This window comes from Lissotriton vulgaris, chromosome 4_1, assembly GCF_964263255.1.
Source record: "Lissotriton vulgaris chromosome 4_1, aLisVul1.2, whole genome shotgun sequence".
NCBI lineage: Eukaryota > Metazoa > Chordata > Amphibia > Caudata > Salamandridae > Lissotriton > Lissotriton vulgaris.
This window is the reverse complement of record NC_141691.1, coordinates 2,051,527,400-2,051,544,989: the sequence shown is the minus strand read 5'-3', so window position 1 is coordinate 2,051,544,989 and position 17,590 is coordinate 2,051,527,400.

The window sequence follows — 17,590 nt, the reverse complement described above, 5'->3', positions numbered from 1 at the left end:
AGCAGAGATCTGTTAAGAATACCAACACTCCAGGGCCAGGTCCTTCAGTTGTAGACTTGCTCCGCAAAACGCCGGCCGGGGCTGCTCCCTCCCCTTCCAAACAACACGCAACAAGCGGAGCGCTGATTGCAGCTCCGCCAGTAACACCAACAGTGCTCCCTGGCTCGGATTCGCCAACGGCGGCAATAGTGTCTGAGGTAGCAGCCTCTGAATTACCAGCGGATTTGGATTCTTTAGCAAGCTCTTTACAATTAGCTACTCCCGTAGCTATAGCTGACCCGTTTTCACCGCCTGCACCGTCACTTTTACAGCAGTGCTCATTTGTTACAGCAGAAACGCCAGCGGGGGCCATGATAGAGGTAGCCACAACGGAAAAAACTACAATTGTGCAAACACAAACTCAAGCACCTGAAGCACCAGAAACAATACGTTCTGAGCCCACAGCAACCACCTCTACCTCTAACACAGCAGCTTCTGTTACTGCTATAAGCGATGTAAGCGGTGCAACAAATACATCCACTGCTCCTCAACCTAAAATTCAATTGACTTTGTTAAATAATGAGGAAGACAAGCTAATATCACCCTCATCAACGCAGACATTTGCTGAGACCCAAGGCGTCTCTGCGTCAGTTGGGGAAGGAAACATTGATGACCTAACACTGCCTGGGCCCAACCACGAAGGCGGGGCAGGAATCGCGTCTGATACAGATGTGGAACCTCTTGAATTTTACACTATATCTGAAGGCCGTGAGGATCCAGGGTGGCACTATGACCTAGATTCTGAATTAGACTCTCTATCCGACCTGCATACCGGCTCCAGCTCCAGCACTCAAGATAGTGATGCGGATGAGCTTTTGGGAGAAGCCTCAACCGGAAAGCACACAGTGATAAAAAAAAAAAGAAGCCACCATATCCCAGCAGGTCCTCACCGGGAAGGCACAACCGCACTAGCTTCCAGCTCTTATGGGGCCTCTTCTTCTTCAAAAGAACAAAACACAACCTTAACTGCGGTAATGGATACTGTGTTGCAGGCAATCGCGTCACACAGAGAGCAAACATCCAAGGATGGACGGAAAGCACAACAAGCTCTACAAAAGGTACAAGGAGTGGTACGCAAACTTTCAAAAACAGTTGCAGCATCCAATACAAGAATGTCGGACATGGAAGATCGAATTGTGGTTATTGAGGCGGAAGCAGTTGTGGTGAAAGAGCAGGTTGATGCTCACGACGCCGAGATGACTGACGTAAGGTGGAAGCTTGAACAGATGGAAAACCGGATGCGCCGTAATAATCTTCGAGTACTGGGAATACCGGAAAAAAGTGAAGGGGATGATATACGCACCTTTATGATTCAACTCTTTAAAGACACTTTTCCTGAGTTATCTTCATGGAACTGGGATCTGGAAGTTCAACGGGTCCACAGAACCCCTTCTACATTACGGCCTACCAACTCGCAAAGCAAATACCCTAGGGCGATCCTCGTCTACTTTGGTAACTTTTTGCTACGCCAAACCATTGCAGAAAAAGCGAGACCTGAGGCTCATCGGATCCGAGGCGACATCTCATACTTTGTCAGACCGGACTTCTGCCACACAACTGTGGAGCGGAGATGGCGCCTCCGTCAGCTAATCAAACCTTTTATGGACAAAAAAGCTAAGGTCTATTTGAATAATCCCGCCATACTCAAGGTGTTGTATAATGGTCAGGTAAAATTTTTTTCCTCCGAGATCAAAGCAAAGGCTTTTTTAGATAGCCTGACCTAGTTTCTTCCTTAGGAGCCCTAAAAATGCATCGGTCATCTTGACTTTAGTTACGACACCGGATGGTGTGCCTTGTTCTGCAGTTCCCAAGTTCCTAAGTTAACACCAACTTTAATGCTTTTCGGATAATTCGCTTAGAGTAGGACTAGAATATGCTGTATTATATATTTTGGCATAATGTACCTTTCTCCTAGCATTCAAGGGTTCCATTCGCATGGCTTGTTGTGAACTGCATGGCTCTTGGATGTTTATATTTTTTCACCGCTTTGCATGTTTTTCGCTTTCCTTTTTTCTTCTTTTTTTTTCTCTTACATACCCTTCTCACTAGCCTACATATGTGTTATTTGAAATATTCATAATTAATGATAAGGCACGGTCACAGGGTGTCTCTCCATCACTATAGACTCTAGTGAGAGTCTGTTATGCCTCATAGGGTGGAGTTCGTGGGGAGGTGGGGGGGTAAGGTCTTGGGGAAGACCTTGGGGAGGGGGTTGAGGAGGGGGGGAGGGAAGGGGGGGAACCAAAAAAGAAAAATTGGCAAATTCGGTCATAGTCGTTGTTGTATTAAGAGTAAAAACTACAGAAATGTTAAAGAAAACCAAAACCGTATTATATATTCTAAGGAGAATGGGTGTTTAAAGTTTGTCGGGTTAGCCTTTCAAATCAATTTATGGGGAGAATAAGTCTTTGTACATGGAATGTGGCAGGCCTCAATCATAAAGATAAAAGGGCTCAGTTATTTCAACTAATACAACAAAATCCTGTTGATATATTATGTCTCCAAGAAACACATATTGCACATTCTGATAGGAACCTACTTAAATTACCTGGTTATAACCTAATGGCAGCTACATCTCAAACATCTAAAACTAGAGGGGTAGCTATCTTCGCTAAACCTATAATAGGCCCCCCAACTCGTATATCAGCAGATAAATACGGCAGATGGGTTATAATTCAGCTCCAGCTGGATATCACCATTTGTGCAATCTATGGCCCAAATCTGGATGACCCTGCCATTTTTCGAGAGCTCGAAATTGAGCTGGCTTCCTGGTCTGGTTCCCTGATTTTTTGTGGAGATTTTAACATCGACATAGGGCTATCCTCTGGGAACTCTCTATCTCGAAACTATAAAGGGCGCAAGCCAAAGGTATATACAGCATTGGATCAGATGATGAAAAGTCACAACCTGGTTGACGTCTGGGGCCTACTCCGGGGGCCAAATTTGGCTGGCTACACATATTTCTCTTTCCCCCATAACAAATATGTTAGAATTGATTATATCATGTCAAACATTAACCGTAAGGATATAATAGAAGTAGTTAAATCACCGAAAACTTTATCTGATCACAATGCATTGACTTTTATTTTTGATACATCTAATTTAGTTAAACCAGTAACACAATGGACCTTTGATAGGAGGCTATTGGTTAATCCAGAATACATAGCGTATATTAAATTATGGACCCAGTCTTTCTTTGACTATAATCAGTTCAGTGCTCCACGTATTATAGTTTGGGACTGTTTTAAAGCAGCATTGAGAGGAGAGACCATTTCATTTGTTGCTAATAAACGAAAGTCAGAAAAACAGTCCAATTTGGAAATGATGCAGGAGTTGTCCAATCTTGAGGCCCATCATGCTTCCCTGTTAAATTTGTCTCGCGGGGGTCAAGTCGATTCTACCGCTGACCCTGGGAAAATCTTAAAAAAAATTATGATTTTGAAAAATGAGATTAATAGTAAGTTAATTCAAAAAGCTGCGGAAACCTATCAAGCCAATAAGGATAGACTATATGAATCAGGGGAGAATGTGGGGAAGCAGTTAGCATTACGCACACGACAAAAGCAATCATTGAGTAATATTAAAAAGATTGAATTCGAGGGAAATGAGTATACTACCCCCAAAGATATTGTTAAAGCATTTCATAAATACTATCAAAAACTCTATAGTAGTGATATCTCACATTCTGATAGTGAGGTTATTACATTCCTAAATAATTGGCTCCCAGATCATATTAATAATCAAAATATCGATGAAGAAAATAAGATTCATTTGGACAGAGAAATTACGATCATTGAGCTGGAGATTGCATTAGCTGAGATGGCCAACGGTAAGGCGGCTGGACCAGATAAAATCCCACTTGATTTATATAAAATCCTTGGTAACCAGATAACTCCCTTTCTGCTCGATTTGTTTCTAGGAGTTCAATATCACGCAATTCCTCCCGATTCTTGGAAACAAACAAATATAATAATTTTCCATAAGAAGGGTAAACCACTCCATCTGCCTTCCTCATACAGGCCTATATCTCTGATCAACTCCGACTCAAAGCTTTACGCCAAAATACTTGCTAATCGTCTGAGTGGAGTCATCGAACGGCTTGTATCCCCGTGGCAACACGGCTTTATACCCGGTAAAGGCACTACAGACCACACTCGTAGAGCCATAACCCTACTTGACATCATGGGTGCTACGGGGGGCGAGATGTCGATGATCTTCCTCGATGCCGAAAAGGCATTCGACCGAGTATCTTGGCAATTTCTCTGGAACATCCTGGAAAGTAAAAATTTCGGAAATGCCTTTATCAGTGCCATTAAAGCTATCTATGCCAACCCCACCGCAAAAATTTGTATAGCGGGAAATGAGTCGGAGGCTATTACGATTCAGAGGGGTACAAGGCAGGGCTGCCCATGCTCTCCGGTTCTATTTGCACTCTATATAGATCCTCTTATCCATAAATTACTAACCTCAACATCCATACATCCATTACTTACAGGGTCTTTTTCCACCAAAGTTATGGCATATGCGGATGATATTGCCGTAATAACCACTAAACCGTCTGAAGCAATCTATGAAATTGAGGCAATTACCCAAGATTTTGGGAAGTACTCAGGGTACTCTTTGAATAGAGATAAGACTATGGTATTGGCTACTAGTAACACTCAGTATGAAAGTACTCTTAGGGTTAATCAGGCCACTTATTTAGGAGTAATACTTTCAACAGAGATAAGTAATATTTGTGATATTAATTATTCTCCCCTTATTGATAAAATCAAAAGCGATCTAAGAAGGGTAGACAGTCTACACCTCTCCATCATAGGTAGGGCCAACTACATTAAAATGAACGTATTCCCGCGCGTTTTATATCTGTTTAGAGCAATCCCTCTATTACCTACAGCACACTCTATAAAGATTATAGACTCCCTTATAGTAAAGTTTATGTGGAGTTATGGAAAAATAAGGCGGGCCCTTCCCCTTCTATCACTTCCTCAATGTAGAGGCGGCTTAGCTTTACCTAATTTAAGATTATACTTTTGGTCATCACTATTGCAATATATGGATCCTCTTTTGACTGCAAAATCAGGAGGCTCAACCTCTACAATTCCTTACATACCATCAATATATGAGCTCAGCTTAGGTAGAAAACATAAGGGACTTTTTTTAAGGCAGGTTGAAACATCTTATTACAAAAAAATTAAATTTAAGACTGTTTTAGACGCTCTTTCAGTTTGGAAAGCCATTGGTAAACATCTAGGCCTTTCGACATATACAAAATATACACCGCTATGGCAATGTAAAATTTTTTCTAATATCCTTAATGATAGTGGATCTCAGAGGTGGGAGCTCCTAGGCATTAAAACAATTGGAGACTTTTTCGGAAATAATCTCCCACTTTCTTTTGAGCTTTTTCAAACGAGATATAAAGTCCCCGCAAATGACTTTTTAAAATTCTATCAAATATCAGCTATCATCCACAATACCAAACCTAAAATTTCCTCAGATAATATCCCATTATTTGACATTTTAGGGAAAAAATCTACCAGAATTGGGGCCATATATCAGCTACTCTTGGCCAATTCCCCGGATGATCTAGAGCGCACAGAACAATCTTGGGCCTTAAAATTAGCTAATCCTAATGTGGACATAGATTTTTCTTTAGCTCTCTCAACAAGATTTTTTATAGCCTCCAACTTAAAGGCTCAATATTATAAAATCATTTATAATTTGTATTATACGCCAGCTAAATTGTTCGCATGGGGGCTTAGGAATGACGATAACTGTCCTAGATGCAAACAACCATCAGCAAATCTCCTACACATGTTTACTGAATGTCCCACGCTGGTCACAATTAAATCTATGATATTGGAATTTTGGACCCAAATTTTTGGCCGCCGAATACATGATTCTATATCATTGCTCTTATTGGGTCATGATGACTCTCTGAAACACAATAGAGAAGAACAAGCTGTACTTTTTTTGGGATATGCCGTGTTACGGATAATCCTAGCAGCTAGGTGGAAAGATACAGAGCCCCCTACCTTTAATATGTGGCTTAGTCGCTTTATAGCAATATACAAACAAGAAATTTCAATATATGCCACAAGAGGTAGAAAAATGAGAGCAATAGGAACACAGATTTGGGAACCTATTACTAGGTGGTATAATCAAGAAAGGAGGAATTAGATATAGGGCCTCTAAGTGATTTTGATCCCATTCTCTCCCTCTTTCTAGGATTCTATTTCTTCATGGTTTTACCTTTCTTTGTAATAGAGCTTTGATTATATTTATTTATAAATGTACCTTGTAACCTATGTATACTATATCATTTCATATTACTAATGTTGTATATTTTTGTTCTATGATTTGAATTTGCCAACAATAAAAATAAAAAAAATAAAAAAGAAACTGGAATAAAATCACCTCCGACCAACTCACCACATCGCTTAACCAAAACCCCCCTGCCATTTCATCGGACCCAAACCAAGCTGCCACCAAACTCACACAATGGATCACCCACAGCGCTGATGAATAGGCACCCTTGAAAAACCACCAGGTTAAACAAGGCAGCAAAAAGGCCCCCTGGTTCAACGAAGACCTTAAGAAATCAAAGAAGTTAAGTCGCACCCTTGAGAAAACCTGGAGAAAAAACTCAACCACTGACAACCTGACCACCTTCAGGGACGCCACCCGCAAACACCACCAATTGATCCAATGCACCAAGAAATCAGCATTCAAGGATCGACTTGACAACAACACCCACAACAGCAAGGAACTATTCAACATCGTCAAAGAATTTACAAACCCCACCGCCGGCACCAACGACATTACTCTCTCCCCAGAACTCTGCGACTCTTTATCCTCTTTCTTCCACAACAAAATCGCCGACATACATAACAGCTTTGAAAACCAGTCTGAAGAACAGTCCACTCCACCCACACCCAAACCAAAACAGCTCCCTCACAACCTTTGCGCCTGGAACCCAATCACTACTGAAGACACCATCCGCCTGATGAACTCCATCCACTCAGGTTCTCCAACCGACCCATGTCCCCACCACATCTTCAACAAAGCAGACTCCATCATCGCACCCCATCTCCGCGATGTCATCAACTGTTCCTTCAATTCCGCTACCTTCCCGGAATGCTGGAAACATGCCGAACTTAGCGCCCTTCTGAAGAAACCCACAGCAGACCCCTCTGAACTTAAGAACTACCGCCGCATCTCACTCCTCCCATTCCTGCCAAAGTCATTGAGAAAGCCGTCAATAATCAGCTCGCCACCTTCCTCGAATCCAACAATTCCCTCGACCCCTCACAGTCCGGCTTCCGAGCCAAACACAGCACCGAAACCGCCCTCATCACTGCCACAGACGACATCCGAACACTACTGGACAATGGGGAAACAGTTGCCCTCATTCTACTTGACCTCTCCGCCGCCTTCGACACAGTCTGTCATAACACCCTCATACAACGCCTCAGCAATGTCGGAATACAAGGAAAAGCTTTGGACTGGATCACCTCGTTCCTCGCCGGAAGAACCCAGAGAGTCCGCCTCCCCCCATTCAAATCAGAAGCCACCGAAGTCATCTGCGGCGTACCACAAGGATCATCTCTCAGTCCCACCCTCTTCAACGTCTACATGAGTCCCCTCGCATCCATCGTGCGACAACACAACCTCAACATCATCTCCTACGCAGATGACACCCAGCTGATCCTCTCCCTCACCAAAGACCCAAACACCGCCAAAACCAATCTACACGAAGGAATGAAAGAGGTAGCCGAATGGATGAAGAACAGCCGTTTAAAACTAAACTCGGACAAAACGGAAGTCCTCATCTTAGGATCATCCCCCTTTCCCTGGGACGACTCATGGTGGCCACCGGCCCTGGGTACAGCACCCATTCCTACAGATCACGCACGTAACCTGGGCTTCATCCTGGACTCCTCCCTCTCGATGACCAGACAAGTCAATGCCGTCTCATCTTCGTGTTTCAACATCCTACGCATGCTCAAAAAAATCTTCAGTTGGATCCCCACCGAAACAAGAAAGACAGTCACCCACGCACTGGTCACCAGCCGACTGGATTATGGAAATACCCTTTACTCCGGAACCACAGCCAAACTACAGAAAAAACTCCAAAGCATACAAAACGCCTCAGCCAGACTCATACTGGACATCCCCCGTCAAGCTCACATATCTAATCACCTGAAGGAACTCCACTGGCTCCCCGTCAACAAGAGAATAATGTTCCGTCTCCTCACACACGCTCACAAGGCCCTCTACGACCTAGGACCCGAATGCCTCAACACACGACTTTCCTTCTACAAACCCACCCGCCAACTACGATCATCCAATCAAGCCATCGCTGCAATTCCGCGCATCCACAGATCCACCATGGGAGGAAGATCCTTCTCCTACTTAGCAGCCAAAACCTGGAATTCTCTCCCCACTCACCTCCGCCTTACTCAGAACCACCCCTCCTTCAGAAAGCAGCTAAAAACCTGGCTATTCGATAAATAATGCACCCACCATCCCTCAAGCACCTTGAGACCCTCTGGTTGAGTAGTGCGCTATACAAATTACAGATCTTGAACTTGTGTATCTGGAAGTGGAGATGTTCGGCGGCTGTGAGGGTGTCGTCGGAGTTGGTCGTGATGCGGATGGTGTTCTTGTGGACGATGGCGATGCCTCCTCCTGTCTGGTTGACGCGGTCCCTCCGGGTGATCTTGTATCCGTCCGGGATGGTGATGGCGATGTCGGGCGCTGAGGAGGCGTTCATCCATGTTTCCGTGAGGAAGGCGACGTCTGGAGATGTGGTGTCGATCTTTAGACAAATACATCAGAGAGATCACTCTCTTACCCAACGTAAGATGTACTCCTGAAGGAGAACAATATAATGTCGCATACAATCTTTTCAACAAATCCAAACCCAACAGATTCTCACCACAACCCGTTGTTAGAATAAGGGGTGCTTCCAATTCACAAGAACCAATAGAAAGAGACGAAGGACTAGAAACCGGATTACGAACTGGGGTGCCAGAAAATCCTACCGAGACATTCGTCAAGCCAGACAAAGGTGTGCCAGGGAGTTTAGAGTGCATGATAGAACTCTTAGCCGCACCAGTATCCAAAAGAAAAGGTTCTGACACACCTGATGTAATTACTTCAACATAAGGTCCACTCTGGTCCACTGGAACTGACACTACTCCCTCTCTTTGTCCATGGCTGTCCTAGCTATCATTAAACCCAGCACTCTCACCTTCAACATAATAGTCATCCGTGTAGTATTGAGTAAACTGAACAGACGGAACGTTCTGTTGATCAAAATAATTCATAGAATTCTGAGGGGGAAAGGAACGTTCATTCTGAGAAAACGTACCACGTCCTCTACCCCTAGATGCTTGTTGAAAACCACCACGGCCTCTCTGACCAGACACACCATTCGCACGTTGAAGCAAAACCGGACAACTATTCTTGAAGTGACCTTCTTCCCTACAGTAAGCACACTGATTAGGACCTAGCGGAAGTCGCGAAGGAAAAGACTCAGGCTTCTGCAACAACCTCTGAAACTGTGGGGGCTGCTGGAACTGGGAAGGTTGCTGACGCTGATTCGAGCGAGGCGGATACGCCTGCTGTAAAAGAACCTTTGTCTTTAATTCTTTAGTCTTCTTTTCTGCTTTATCCTTCTCATCTTTATCTCTATTCTCGTAGTATTGTGCAGTAGCCAATATCTGGGCCGAAGAAGAAACAGCCCATGAACTCTCAGAGTCCTTCAACTTATTGCAAAGTTCGGGAAGCAAATTAAAAACCAACTTATCCACAAACAATCGTTGGCAACCTTCGGGACTCATGTCCTGACCACTGTGATCAATGAATGTTTCTTCAAACCTAGTGAAGAAATCAGACACACTCTCATCTTTCTTCTGTTTGCATGCTGCTAACTTGTCCCAATACACTCGCATAGGAGGCATCAAAGTTTTCATTAGATTAATAATCCTACCAGGTAATTCTGCAACTAAAGGCTCAGGTTTGGCACCTCCTACCTGTCGACCATCTGCAGCAGCAATGTTAACCCATGTATCTCCTAACTCTTGTGCATGATCCTCATGACGGATCTTCGCCCACAAAGGTTGGGGAACTACATTACCCAACAACATATCCACATCAGCTAAATTCATAACACACGCATCAACTGTTTGAAACAACTCCTTGTAGTAACCAGCAGGATTCTTACGGGGGTCAGGTAAGGTCTGCTTAAGAGCCAAGACCTCAGTTCTCTTCCAGGGAACATGTACCCATACACACTGAAAATGTGCCGGAACAGCTGGGGGATTATTATTCGCACCAGCAGCTACCGCCTCACGCCATACAGGGGGAACTTCTCTCATAGGATACTGCTTCACTTTCCTCCTAACAGAAGGATCAGGTTCAAACAACAACTGAGAAGGAAGTCTACACCTAAACGCAAGAAGCGTCTCTACCGCTTCCTCAACATCGGGGCCCACTATCGTCCCTTTAGCAAATTCAGACTGAACATCAAGCACTTCCTGCGGAATCAGACCCAACTCTCTGACAGTGTGATGCTAGAACAGGGGGTGCCCCAGGGCTCTGCCCTGAGTCCCACCCTGTTTAACTTATACATGGCTCCCCTGGCAGAAGTAGTGCAATCGTTCGGCGTAGAGCTTGTCTCTTACGCCGACGACACTCAACTTCTAATATCACTGTCACAAGCCCCCTCCCTGGAAGCTGCCAACTTCAATGCTTGCATGTGCAAGCTTGCCACATGGATGACAGAGCACTGTCTTAAATTGAATGGCACTAAAACGGAGGTACTTATAATAGGGGGAAATGAGACAAAATGGACGAAAGAATGGTGGCCCAGTTGTCTAGGTCCCTTACCTACTCCCAATCTGGAAGTAAAAAACTTAGGTGTCTGGGTAGACAATAAGCTATCTTTTGACAGCCATATCAAGAAAACAGTCGGTAAGTGCTTTGGAGTAATGAAAACGCTCAATCGTACCCTGGACTTGCTTCCTCTGAATTCCAGGCGTACCATGACTCAGGCACTTATCACATCCCGTATTGATTATGGGAATGTGTTGCTCCTGGGCACTTCTGCAAAAAACATCAGGAGGCTACAAGTCCTGCAGAATTCAGCAGCACGCCTGGTGTTGAGACTCCCCCGTAGAGCCCCCTCCGGACCCTCTTTGGCCTCTCTCCACTGGCTACCCATTAGTAAGAGGATCTTATTCAAAGCACTCCTCTGGTGCCATAGGATCATTTACCAAAAAGCCCCGTCCTATCTATCGGATCTGGCATCTTTGTATGAGCCGAATAGATCCCTTAGATCCAAAGGAGTGGGCTTGCTCAGAACATCGCGCCCCAAAAAAGCCAGATTGGGAGGCAAGTCCTTCCGCTCACTGGCAGCCAAGAACTGGAATCTCCTCCCCATGAACATTAGGCTAGAAATGAATGAGGCCTCTTTTAGAAAGATGCTCAAAACCCATTTATTTACTTCGTAGTGGTCCTGTTCTTTCCTCCTAACATTCTCTCTCCACAGCGCGGGGACACGCCGGGAGGCGTCACCAGGCGCTTTACAAACCCCTTTAAAAAAAAAAAAAATTATTTTCCCATTCTTCACGAAGGAAAGTACCCATTACATCAAAAACATACCTTTACTTAGGTGGATCCCACTGAAAGAAAACATCCATAACCGCTTGTAAGTCATACCTAGAAGCTTTCAAAACCCATCTACGAGCCAAGAGATCCCACACTGCCCGCTCTTCGGGGCCAGAAAGCTGACTACGACTCTGCTTACGTTCCGAAACCGGGGTCATATTCAGTGACCCAAAGAGTGGAGACAAAAGACTAACAACAGTCTAAGTCATCCGTTTTCGAGCAGAAGGAGAAGAACTTGACATAAGAACAGGAGACAAAGTATTTTGAGGAGACAAAGACATAGGGTCAGTAGAAAAGGAAGTCAAAGGCACAGGAGAAGAAGGCAAAGGAGTTTGAGGCAGGACTGGTAGCAAAGCTGGCGGCCCTAAAGAAGGTTGCACTAATGGAGGATGAACCAACTGTGGAATATCAGCTGGCGGCTGAACAACACCAGGGGGTTGAACAACTGGGGGTTGCGGAGGTGCTGTAGCACTCTGCACATAAGGGGGTGGTAATCTCAACAAGTGCGACATCAAAGGATCCTTTTCAGGGTCATTTGTCGCATTTGAAAGAAGAGGTGGCAAAGCCGGATAACATTTGTCAATGGCCATGCAATGTTGTCTATCTGACATCTCAATCGCACAATCTTCTTCATCTTCTTTAAACTGCCTAGCAGCTTGCATAATCGATATATTCTTCTCTTTCCTATCTTTCTTCGCTTGCTTAATTTCTCGCTGTTCTTCTTGGAGTTCATGAGATCGTTGTTGAACCAGGAAGCCTTCTTGCTGACGGGTCTGCTGGGATGGGTTTTCAGGGGTACGAGGTCGTCAGCGCAGTTAGTGATCCACTGTGTGAGGTTGTTGGCTGCCTGGTTGGGGTCCGTTGAGCTGGCGGGAGGATTCAGGTTCAGGGATGTGGAGAGCTGGTCGGAGGTGATCTTGTTCCAGCTCCTGTGGGGAACCTGTTGCGGGTGGTGGTGGGTCGTGGTCCTTCTGAAGCTGAAGTGGACGCAGCTGTGGTCTGTCCAGTGGAGTCCGATGGAGTGGCTGAAGGAGACGTCCTTGCTGGAGGAGAAGACGGGGTCAAGCGTGTGTCCGGCGTAGTGGGTGGGGGTGTTCACCAGTTGCTTGAGTCCGAGGTTGGCGAGGTTGTCCAGCAGGGTGGTGGTGTTGCAGTCCTTGTTGTTCTCCAGGTGGAAGTTGAGGTCCCCTAGGAGGATGTAGTCAGCGAAGAGAGGGTGTGCGGGCTGATGAAGTCTGCGATGTCTTTGCTGAATTGTGTGCGGGGTCCTGGGGGTCTGTAGATGAGGGTGCCTCTGAGTGTGGTCTTGGGGTCGATTCCCATCAGAAGCGGCCGCTCCCACGCTGCTCCCTACTCTACCTACAGACTGGTATCGTAGCGCTACTCCACAAGACTCGCTATTACCTGACTGATGTTTAAAAATTATCGCAGCGCTAGATTGCCGGTTCAGTTTAATATTTGCTAAAACTTTCATATTTGCCATAGCGATTTGAATCGTAGCGCTAGATTGCCATAGAGCGCTCTTACACTATTGTTAATTGTGGATTGCTGCCTATTTAAATCGTCTGTGCCTGATTGTGCCGGTGCCACTGGCATTTGCATCGCGCCCACTGTGTGTATACCCCTATCCTGTTTCGGTTTTTGGCTTGCAGCCATTTTGTTGTTGTTGTTGTGCCCCCTTGGCTGGATATCCACCACGCACCCGCCTCCCAGCTGCTCCTCCCTCCCACTGACCTGTAAGCGCCGCTCCCCCGTGTGTTTAACTGTGACCGCCTGATTCCCATCAGAAGCGGCCGCTCCCACGCTGCTCCCTACTCTACCTACAGACTGGTATCGTAGCGCTACTCCACAAGACTCGCTATTACCTGACTGATGTTTAAAAATTATTGCAGCGCTAGATTGCCGGTTCAGTTTAATATTTGCTAAAACTTTCATATTTGCCATAGCGATTTGAATCGTAGCGCTAGATTGCCATTGAGCGCTCTTACACTATTGTTAATTGTGGATTGCTGCCTCTTTAAATCATCTGTGCCTGATTGTGCCGGTGCCACTGGCATTTGCATCGTGCCCACTGTGTGAATACCCCTATCCTGTTTCGGTTTTTGGCTTTCAGCCATTTTGTTGTTGTTGTTGTGCCCCCCCTGCCGGATATCCACCACGCACCCGCCTCCCAGCTGCTCCTCCCTCCCACTGACCTGTAAGCGCCGCTCCCCCGTGTGTTTAACTGTGACCGCCCTGATTCCCATCAGAAGTGGCCGCTCCCACGCTGCTCCCTACTCTACCTACAGACTGGTATCGTAGCGCTACTCCACAAGACTCGCTATTACCTGACTGATGTTTAAAAATTATCGCAGCGCTAGATTGCCGGTTCAGTTTAATATTTGCTAAAACTATCATATTTGCCATAGCGATTTGAATCGTAGCGCTAGATTGCCATAGAGAGCTCTTACACTATTGTTAATTGTAGATTGCTGCCTCTTTAAATCGTCTGTGCCTGATTGTGCCGGTGCCACTGGCATTTGCATCGCGCCCACTGTGTGTATACCCCTATCCTGTTTCGGTTTTTGGCTTGCAGCCATTTTGTTGTTGTTATTGTGCCCCCCTGGCCAGATATCCACCAGGCACCCGCCTCCCAGCTGCTCCTCCCTCGCCCCCGCCCCCTCCACTATCCATACATGACAGATGCATTTGCGTGCAGCGTTCACGCGCAGCGGTCGCGCCCCATGCGCGCCGAAGGTGCGCCAAAGGTAAGCCTGTCTACGCCCATCCGCGCCTGGACCGCGCCCAGCACCAGACCCCCTGATCCTCGCAAATCTTACTCCTCCCGCATAACGTATGACGCTGCCTCTCTCGTTGCCCTTAACCCCGGTCGCTCTCCACTATGCTGCACAGCTACCCCAGGATACACCCATGGACCGTTCGCCTGCCACGCCTGCAAGTTCACCTGCATCAGAACCCACACCAAATCCACTTCCCCCAAATACTACTCCGACTTTAACCACCTGAAGTGCATCCTGCTGAACACCCGCTCGGTGCACAGACACGCCACTGAACTCTGGGATCTACTCTACACTACATCACCGGATGTCGCCTTCCTTACTGAAACATGGATGAACGCCTCTTCAGCACCCGACATTGCCATAGCAATCCCAGACAATTACAGGATCATCCGAAAAGACCGCACCGTCCAAATAGGAGGAGGCATCGCCATCGTCCATAAGAACACCATCCAAATCACGACCAGCTCCGACGACAACCTCGCAGCCGCCGAACACCTTCACTTCCAGATCCACACTGACCCCAGAACCACACTTAGAGGCACCCTCATCTACAGACCGCCAGGAACCCGCACACCATTCAACGAAGACATCACTGACTTCATCAGCCCACATGCCCACACCTCCGAGAACTACATCCTACTGGGAGACCTTAACTTCCACCTGGAAAATAAAAACGACAGCAACACCATCACCCTTCTGGACAACCTGGCCAATCTCGGACTCAAACAACTTGTTGACACCCCCACCAACTTAGCCGGACACACGCTCGACCCTATCTTCACCTCCAGCAAACACATCTCCTTCAATCACACCTCAGCTCTTCACTGGACGGACCACAGCTGCGTCCACTTCAGCTACAAAAAGACCACGACTCACAACCCCCCACAACCTATTCCTCGTAGAAACTGGAATAAAATCACCTCCGACCAACTCACCACATCGCTTAACCAAAACCCCCCTGCCATTTCATCGGACACAAACCAAGCTGCCACCAAACTCACACAATGGATCACCCACAGCGCTGATGAATTAGCACCCTTGAAAAACCACCAGGTCAAACAAGGCAGCAAAAAGGCCCCCTGGTTCAACGAAGACCTTAAGAAATCCAAGAAGTTATGTCGCACCCTTGAGAAAACCTGGAGAAAAAACCCAACCACTGACAACCTGACCACCTTCAGGGACGCCACCCGCAAACACCACCAATTGATCCGATCCACCAAGAAATCAGCATTCAAGGATCGACTCGACAACAACGCCCACAACAGCAAGGAACTATTCAACATCTTCAAAGAATTTACAAACCCCACCGCCGGCACCAACGACATTACTCCCTCCCAAGACCTCTGCGACTCTTTATCCTCTTTCTTCCACAACAAAATCGCCGACATACATAACAGCTTTGAAAACCAGTCTGAAGAACAGTCCACTCCACCCACACCCGAACCAAAACAGCTCTCTCACAACCTTTGCGCCTGGAACTCAATCACTACTGAAGACACCATCCGCCTGATGAACTCCATCCACTCAGGTTCTCCAACCGACCCATGTCCCCACCACATCTTCAACAAAGCAGACTCCATCATCGCACCCCATCTCCGCGATGTCATCAACTGTTCCTTCAATTCCGCTACCTTCCCGGAAAGCTGGAAACATGCCGAACTAAGCGCCCTTCTGAAGAAACCCACAGCAGACCCCTCTGAACTTAAGAACTACCGCCGCATCTCACTCCTCCCATTCCTGCCAAAGTCATTGAGAAAGCCGTCAATAATCAGCTCGCCACCTTCCTCGAATCCAACAATTCCCTCGACCCCTCACAGTCCGGCTTCCGAGCCAAACACAGCACCGAAACCGCCCTCATCGCTGCCACAGATGACATCCGAACACTACTGGACAACAGAGAAACAGTTGTCCTCATTCTACTTGACCTCTCCGCCGCCTTCGACACAGTCTGTCATAACACCCTCATACAACGCCTCAGCAATGTCGGAATACAAGGAAAAGCTTTGGACTGGATCACCTCGTTCCTCGCCGGAAGAACCCAGAGAGTCCGCCTCCCCCCATTCAAATCAGAAGCCACCGAAGTCATCTGTGGCGTACTACAAGGATCATCTCTCAGTCCCACCCTCTTCAACGTCTACATGAGTCCCCTCGCATCCATCGTGCGACAACACAACCTCAACATCATCTCCTACGCAGATGACACCCAGCTGATCCTCTCCCTCACCAATGACCCAAACACCGCCAAAACCAATCTACACGAAGGAATGAAAGAGGTAGCCGAATGGATGAAGAACAGCCGTTTAAAACTAAACTCGGACAAAACGGAAGTCCTCATCTTAGGATCATCCCCCTCTGCCTAAGACGACTCATGGTGGCCACCGGCCCTGGGTAGAGCACCCATTCCTACAGATCACGCACGTAACCTGGGCTTCATCCTGGACTCCTCCCTCTCGATGACCAGACAAGTCAATGCCGTCTCATCTTCGTGTTTGCACATCGTTCGCATGCTCACAAAAATCTTCAGTTGGATCCCCACCGAAACAAGAAAGACAGTCACCCACGCACTGGTCACCAGCCGACTGGATTATGGAAATACCCTTTACTCCGGAACCACAGCCAAACTACAGAAAAAACTCAAAAGCATACAAAACGCCTCAGCCAGACTCATACTGGGTATCCCCCGTCAAGCTCACATTTCCAATCACCTGACGGAACTCCACTGACTCCCCGTCAACAAGAGAATAACGTTCCGTCTCCTCACACACGCTCACAAGGCCCTCTACGACCTAGGACCGAATGCCCCAACACACAACTTTCCTTCTACAAACCCACCCGCCAACTACGATCATCCAATCAAGCCATCGCTGCAATTCCGCGCATCCACAGATCCACCATGGGAGGAAGATCCTTCTCCTACTTAGCGGCCAAAACCTGGAATTCTCTCCCTACTCACCTCCGCCTTACTCAGAACCACCCCTCCTTCAGAAAGCAGCTAAAAACCTGGTTATTCGATAAATAATGCACCCACCATCCCTCAAGCACCTTGAGACCCTCTGGGTGAGTAGTGCGCTATACAAATTACAGAACTTGAA